The sequence below is a fragment of the Helianthus annuus genome, chromosome 5 (genome assembly GCF_002127325.2).
Source record: "Helianthus annuus cultivar XRQ/B chromosome 5, HanXRQr2.0-SUNRISE, whole genome shotgun sequence".
In the NCBI taxonomy this organism is placed as follows: Eukaryota; Viridiplantae; Streptophyta; class Magnoliopsida; order Asterales; family Asteraceae; genus Helianthus; species Helianthus annuus.
This window is the reverse complement of record NC_035437.2, coordinates 42502961-42508957: the sequence shown is the minus strand read 5'-3', so window position 1 is coordinate 42508957 and position 5997 is coordinate 42502961. Positions and strand designations below refer to the sequence as shown.

At 43.6% G+C, this 5997-nt stretch overlaps 1 non-coding gene across 1 annotated transcript; it reads right to left on the bottom strand.

Moving 5' to 3' along the window:
- Positions 1-5638: 5638 nt before the first annotated feature.
- Positions 5639-5745, bottom strand: LOC118492709. The gene has a single exon (XR_004894711.1). It is a non-coding gene; the product is annotated as a small nucleolar RNA R71 (small nucleolar RNA).
- Between the last annotated feature and the right edge of the window lie 252 nt (positions 5746-5997).

Here is a 5997-nt window from a genome sequence, read left to right as displayed (position 1 = left end):
TATAGGCTTCATTCTCTCCTTTCTACTTAAGGCATCAGCTACTACATTCACCTTGCCTGGATGGTATCTTATCTCACAGTCATAATCGTTCAAAGTTTCCATCCAACGTCGCTGCCTCATGTTTAAATCCTTCTGATTGAACAGATGTTGAAGGCTCTTGTGATCAGAATAGATCACACACTTGGTTCCATACAAATAATGCCTCCACAGTTTTAGTACGAATACAACGGCACCCAACTCTAAATCATGGGTGGTGTAATTCTTCTCGTGCACTTTTAACTGACGTGAAGCATAGGCAATGACTTTGCCTTTCTGCATAAGCACACATCCCATACCGGTGTGTGATGCATCACAATACACTACAAACTCATCAATCCCCTCCGGCAACGTCAGTACTGGAGCGTTGCTCAATTTCTGCTTCAGAGTATCAAAGGATTCTTGCTGCTTAGGCCCCCAATCAAACTTGCTATTCTTGCGAGTGAGTAAAGTCAGGGGTGCTGCAATTCTTGAGAAGTTTTCGATAAATCGCCTATAATATCCTGCCAGTCCTAGAAAGCTGCGAATCTCCGTAGGCGTCTCGGCTCTTGCCAGTTCATAACAGCTTCAACCTTAGCGGGATCTACTTGGATACCACGCTCACTAACAACATGTCCAAGGATTTGGACTTCACGAAGCCAAAATTCACACTTTGAAAATTTGGCATAGAGCTTTTCTTGTTGAAGCAGCTTTAGAATGCAACAGAGATGCTTCTCGTGGTCAGCTTGATTCTTCGAGTAGATGAGAATGTCGTCGATGAAGACGATGAAAAATTTATCTAGATAAGGCTTGCAGATGCGATTCATGAGATCCATGAATGCGGCAGGAGCATTAGTGAGCCCAAAAGGCATCACTAGGAACTCGTAATGACCATAGCGAGTCCTAAATGCAGTCTTGTGTACATCTTCATCCTTAACCTTCAACTGATGATAGCGAGTCCTAAATGCAGTCTTGTGTACATCTTCTTCTTGGAGTGGCGGGTAGTGGCTGCCACTCGAGGGTTGAGGAGTGCTGATGCGGACTCCTCCTCGCACGGACATCCGCACGTTTGATCTTCTCCGCCTCGGTGGCTCCGGAGGCGGTTGCTGAACTGGTGGTGGTGGTGGCGGAGTGACGGTGACGAAGCGCGAATCCTCAGAAGGATCCTGCTGCTGCTGCTGCTTGTGGTACGGAGACGAGTGTTCAGAGGGGGTAAAATACCACTCGAACTGGTTGAACCTCGCCTGATAGCTGTCTGGACCACGATAGGGTGATCCATGAAAAGAAGACCCATCAGAGATTTCGATGGGATGGTTTGGGATTCAGGTTGCAGGCTCGACGGGATCCGAGTCCTCGTCCATATCCATGGCGTGTTGCCGGAAAAATGGTCCTCTGGTCCCAATGGGTTAAAACCCACGGGTTCTTGAATGTAGTTAGCCGGGTTGAACCGACTCTGAAAAGCAGGAGTGGGGTCATTGAATGAATGGTGCGAATTCGATCGCTGAAGAGGTATGAACGAAGGTTGGGGGTTGTTGGGCTCATTCTCAGACTGAGGCCCGAAAGAATGAAGGTATGATGGTGAGGAGCTTAGGGAGACGGATCACCTCCCGGGTTCAATGTAAGTCCTCCAAGGCTCTTGGGGACTGGTGCTCATGGTAATTGATGGTGTGCGCCGGTGGGAAGGCCCGACCTCGTGATCATGGCCCGTCACCGGGGCCTTGCCTCTGCCTCTCCGGAATCGTGGCGGCATTGTCAAACCTGTCAATCATAAACAAAGATAACAACAAGAACATATATAAAATAAAATACAAAAATAAAACAAAACAAAATTTGTCCTATGTTATTTGTCTAGACTCGAGGATCGAGGAATGTGCAATTCGTGTAACTGAGATTAAACACAAATGGCTAGTGTTTAATTCACTCAGTGTTGGCTCTGATACCAACCTGTCACACCCCGATATTTCCACGTATTACCGGTGGGCCCGGTGGGGAGTATCATGACGTAGTTGATATCATCATAGTCAAACAACACAAATTTAAATGCACAACGGAAGCAAAAGATAGATTTATTTCAACCGAATAGAATTGTAATATTAAGTATCACAAACAGTTGAAACAGATCCACAGGCGGATCAAAATAAAGAGGAAACTTGTTCAACAGACTTAATGCATCCAAGCTTGCGAGACTCTTATTGATGCTAAGGAGAGGCCAGCCTATTACGAGTAGTACCTGCACTTAACCTTTTTGGGAAAATACGTCAGTTTGCACTGGTAAATACAATTTAACTGACTCATTTTGAAAATGTTTGAAAATTGATTTGAATGTACATGGCACAAAAGATTTTATTTATTTGTATATAATCTTGTGAAAGAATTACATGTTTCTTATACGTTTAGTAGCCCGGGTTGAACACCGGGTTAAAGATTAATTGACACACCACATGGTATAGTCCCGCGGCGGATTATTCCCGAAACCGGCGGTTATACCTTATTATTTATAAATGCACTGGCGGGTGTACGCCTACACCCAGGCGCTAAGGTCGTGGCCATTTCTTAAAATGATGCCAAGGATATCCGGGACATGGTCATTAACCCCCCAAATGTGACAACTCGAGTTTCCGACTTTTACTTTCGCATTTATTGCACGTTGACTTTGACTGTTTGGTTGTTTGACTTGTGTATTGTATTATGATGAAACGTATTGTGATTGTTACATATATGTGATGGTTGATATAACATGAGAATTATTATAAAACACTTAAAATACCAACTCGTGAACGAACCCCGACAGAAAATTGATTCGCCAAAGAACGTCACGACGAAACAAGACCTGTTTCGTCAACCTAATCTCGACGAATGGGGAGGGTTTCGCCGAGCCCGATTCGCCGTGGCCCAGTAACGGCCCAACACGTTATATCGAGTATTTATCTCATGTCACGGGTTATTTGTTACAATCTTTGCAAACACAAAACCCTAGAACTCTCCTGCATTTGACGGCAGCTCTGTGTACCCCCAAGCTCTTGTGAACGATCAAACTTATGTGTGTAAAATGCAACATATAAATTACATCAATTGAGGCATAAAACTAACCCTTTTTAAGTACTAATGTTGGAAAAAGAGTGTTTTTGTCTTCCTTTTGTATTTTTCAGGATAAAATGAGCTCAAATTCACAAAAGAAGCAAAAAGACAGCTAAATCTAACATAAATACAAGAAAAGGAACAAAAGTGGATTGCCCGACCCCTCAACGGCATCTTCCCAAGCAGAAAAGAAGTCAGAAGACTGAACACGCCCCGTGCTCAGCCAGCACGGGGCCGTGCCCAAGAAGCAGCAGAAAAGACAAACCTATAGAAGCTTCTATTGCCCACCACGGGGCCGTGTCCAGTGAGCACGGGGGCGTGGCGAAAGTACAGCAGACGCATTAATTGTAATTGCGAATTACAATTAATGAAGAGAGAGAGTGTCAGACAGGCACGGGGGCGTGTCCAGCGGACACGGGGCCGTGCCCAGCCTTCTGTTCAGCCTATAAATAGGAGTGCTTGGTTTCATTTCAACTCATCCCTTGGCACACCACCTCTCTCACACTTCATCCACCACCCACCACCATCACAACACCATCATCCACCACCATCATCCATTGTCCATCATAGAGTGTGTGAGTCGTCTCGGGATCCAAGATTGATCGTAAGAGTTCTTGACAATCAAGGCCATGTTTGCCTAAGTCTCTTACATCACTTGGTGAAGACAAGTTTTTAGTATAATACTTTTTATTTTTAATCTTTTGCACTTTTTATTTGGTTTTGTATTAATGACTTTAATAACTAGTTGCTTATGTTGAAGGTGATCTTTCCTTATCGTTTGTCCGTGGTGTCTTGGCATTATTTTACTGTCTATATAAAATAAAAGAGTTTTACCATTCATATCTCCACGGTATATATGGAGGTATGTTGGCTACCTGGTCGGGGGTTAAGGGAACGGTTTGGTAAGGGTCTTGCCCTTGTTCAGCGTTTAGAGCTCCTGCAAGGGACCTGGGTCAAATTTAGTAGGATCTCCTTCAATGCCCATAGGTATTGGATGGCGGGGATCCAAACTCTTTGACCCCCTCATAAGTTAACTACTATTAATACTATAACCCGGCTATTTAGGACTGTATCCCTACTGACTCAGACTACTTAGCCGAGGGTAACGTCACCGCCAAAAGCGGGGCCTACCATAATTTGCATTAATAACTTAATTCATTATCTTCCAATAATCCAACCCTTTAGGATTGTATCCTTGCTGACTCAAACTACTGGGTTGAGGGTAACGTCGCCTTCAAAAGAGGGGCCTACTACAATAACTAAGATAATCTCTTAAACAAGTGCAAAAGTGCGAAAATAATCAAAGGTTATACTAATACACGAGTCGGATCCAAGTGATTCATCTTGTCTATCTGTTTTTATTTTATTTTAATTTTCAGCATTTAGTTAGTTTTTATTTTCTTAGTTTAAAAATCTTTTATAACTTCTTTTTGATTTGATTAGACGTTGAGGATAAACCGGTACTAAAAGCTCTTGTGTCCTTGGACGACCTTGGTATCTTACCAACACTATACTACGTCCACGACGGGTGCACTTGCCCATATGTGTGTTTAGTGTTAGTAATTATCGTGTTTTATAAATTTAAAACTTGGCTAAAAGTGTAAAAAGGGCTTAAATATACATCTAAATTATATCACACCTAACGCACATCAAGTTTTTGGCGCCGTTGCCGGGGACACAAGGATTTTAAGAAAGTTAGGAATCAACGGCCTAATCATATTTTTATCTTTCTTTTTATTTTTTTAGGATTTTTCTTAGTTTTTCAGCTTCTGCAGAGCTCAGCACGGGCCGTGCCTGGTCGGACACGGGCCGTGCCCAACATCGTTACTGGCAGTTTTTAGTTTTCCAAGTTACAGAAGGCTGACCACGGGGCCGTGTCGGTGCAACACGGGGTCGTGTCCAACTTTCCAGTAACTGGGATCTGGAAAACAATCACTGTAACTCCGACCACGGGCCGTGTTCGCTGAGCACGGGGCCGTGGTGAACCTTCTGACCAGCATTCTTTTCTGTTTTTATTGTAGGACTTGGAACCAGACGCCATCTTACATAGTGTATGAGCTCCAGTTCTAATAAGGACATAAAAGAACCTCTAGAAGAACCCGAACGCTTTCTCAGAAAAAGACTAAAAGCTAAAAACCAAGAGAAAGTTTCGGGGAATCCACCTCAAATGGCGGACCAACGTACCCTCATGGATTATCTACGACCTACCGTAGGTAACCTAGGCGCCGCTATCAATGCACTGAATGTTGAAGCCAATAACTTCGAACTTCGGCCGCATTTGATACAAATGCTCCAAAACTCCGCAACCTTCCATGGGCTTGCGGATGAGGATCCCCATTTACATATTACTAATTTCTTAGAAATATGTTATATCTTTCGGATCAATGGAGCATCAAATGACGCCATCCGCCTTCGAATGTTTCCTTTTTCACTAAAAGACCGAGCAAAAGCTTGGCTCAACGCCCTCCCAGCTGGATCGGTAAACACCTGGGATGAATTAGCCCAAAAATTTCTATATAAGTATTTCCCTCCCGCTAAAACGGCTAAATTAATGACTGAAATTAATACATATTCACAAGAGGACGGGGAATCCTTATATGAAACTTGGGAAAGGTTCAAGGAACTATTACGCAAGTATCCACATCATGGCCTTGCGATATGGCAACATGTATCCACTTTCTATAATGGACTGTTGCCACACACAAGGCAGACACTTGACTCTAGCTCCGGGGGACTTTTAGGTAATCGCCGCCCGCATGAAATATATAACCAAATTGAGGAAATTGCTCAAACCAATTTTCAGTGGCACACCCCCCGAGGCAATAAATCTATTGCCCCGGGCGCCCATAAGGTTGATGAAAGCACTTCTTTACAAGCCCAAATCGAGGCCCTTTCTTCAAAAAT